A 2,500-nucleotide genomic window follows, 5' to 3' on the forward strand; every position below is an offset into this window, starting at 1 on the left:
GAGTCCAGTGGCTCTGGGTGAGACACACACACACACAGACGAGTCCAGTGGCTCTGGGTGAGACACACACACACACACGAGTCCAGTGGCTCTGGGTGAGACACACACACACACAGACGAGTCCAGTGGCTCTGGGTGAGACACACACACACACACACACGAGTCCAGTGGCTCTGGGTGAGACACACACACACACACACGAGTCCAGTGGCTCTGGGTGAGACACACACACACACACACACGAGTCCAGTGGCTCTGGGTGAGAGACACACACACACACACAGACGAGTCCAGTGGCTCTGGGTGAGACACACACACACACACACAGACGAGTCCAGTGGCTCTGGGTGAGACACACACACACACACACACACACACACGAGTCCAGTGGCTCTGGGTGAGACACACACACACACACACACACACACACACACAGACGAGTCCAGTGGCTCTGGGTGAGACACACACACACACACACACACACACAGACGAGTCCAGTGGCTCTGGGTGAGACACACACACACACACACACAGACGAGTCCAGTGGCTCTGGGTGAGACACACACACACACACACACACAGACGAGTCCAGTGGCTCTGGGTGAGACACACACACACACACACACAGACGAGTCCAGTGGCTCTGGGTGAGACACACACACACACACACACGAGTCCAATGGCTCTGGGTGAGACACACACACACACACACACACACACAGACGAGTCCAGTGGCTCTGGGTGAGACACACACACACACACAGACGAGTCCAGTGGCTCTGGGTGAGACACACACACACACACACACACAGACGAGTCCAGTGGCTCTGGGTGAGACACACACACACACACACAGACGAGTCCAGTGGCTCTGGGTGAGACACACACACACAGACGAGTCCAGTGGCTCTGGGTGAGACACACACACACAGACGAGTCCAGTGGCTCTGGGTGAGACACACACACACACACACAGACGAGTCCAGTGGCTCTGGGTGAGACACACACACACACACACACAGACGAGTCCAGTGGCTCTGGGTGAGACACACACACACACACCCAGACGAGTCCAGTGGCTCTGGGTGAGACACACACACACACAGACGAGTCCAGTGGCTCTGGGTGAGACACACACACACAGACGAGTCCAGTGGCTCTGGGTGAGACACACACACACACACACAGACGAGTCCAGTGGCTCTGGGTGAGACACACACACACGAGTCCAGTGGCTCTGGGTGAGACACACACACACACACAGACGAGTTCAGTGGTTCTGGGTGAGACACACACACACACAGACGAGTCCAGTGGCTCTGGGTGAGACACACACACACAGACGAGTTCAGTGGCTCTGGGTGAGACACACACACACACACACACACACACACAGACGAGTCCAGTGGTTCTGGGTGAGACACACACACACACACACACACGAGTCCAGTGGCTCTGGGTGAGACACACACACACACACACGAGTCCAGTGGCTCTGGGTGAGACACACACACACACACACGAGTCCAGTGGCTCTGGGTGAGACACACACACACACACACACGAGTCCAGTGGCTCTGGGTGAGACACACACACACACACACACACGAGTCCAGTGGCTCTGGGTGAGACACACACACACACACACGAGTCCAGTGGCTCTGGGTGAGACACACACACACACACACGAGTCCAGTGGCTCTGGGTGAGACACACACACACACACACGAGTCCAGTGGCTCTGGGTGAGACACACACACACACACACACACACACGAGTCCAGTGGCTCTGGGTGAGACACACACACACACACACACGAGTCCAGTGGCTCTGGGTGAGACACACACACACACACACACATGAGTCCAGTGGCTCTGGGTGAGACACACACACGAGTCCAGTGGCTCTGGGTGAGACACACACACACACACACACACGAGTCCAGTGGCTCTGGGTGAGACACACACACACACATGAGTCCAGTGGCTCTGGGTGAGACACACACACACACACACATGAGTCCAGTGGCTCTGGGTGAGACACACACACACACACACATGAGTCCAGTGGCTCTGGGTGAGACACACACACACACACACACGAGTCCAGTGGCTCTGGGTGAGACACACACACACACACACGAGTCCAGTGGCTCTGGGTGAGACACACACACACACACACGAGTCCAGTGGCTCTGGGTGAGACACACACACACACATGAGTCCAGTGGCTCTGGGTGAGACACACACACACACACACACATGAGTCCAGTGGCTCTGGGTGAGACACACACACACACACACACACACACGAGTCCAGTGGCTCTGGGTGACACACACACACACACACATGAGTCCAGTGGCTCTGGGTGAGACACACACACACACACACACGAGTCCAGTGGCTCTGGGTGAGACACACACACACACACACGAGTCCAGTGGCTCTGGGTGAGACACACACACACACACACGAGTCCAGTGGCTCTGGGTGAGACAC

At 56.6% G+C, this 2,500-nt stretch overlaps 1 protein-coding gene across 1 annotated transcript in view; it reads left to right on the forward strand.

Annotated features, from left to right (window-relative positions):
- Positions 1–2,500, forward strand: part of pcnx1 (pecanex 1) — a 53,216-nt gene that overhangs the window by 3,305 nt on the left and 47,411 nt on the right. The window lies entirely within an intron of this gene.

This window comes from Hemibagrus wyckioides, linkage group LG03, assembly GCF_019097595.1.
Source record: "Hemibagrus wyckioides isolate EC202008001 linkage group LG03, SWU_Hwy_1.0, whole genome shotgun sequence".
In the NCBI taxonomy this organism is placed as follows: domain Eukaryota; kingdom Metazoa; phylum Chordata; class Actinopteri; order Siluriformes; family Bagridae; genus Hemibagrus; species Hemibagrus wyckioides.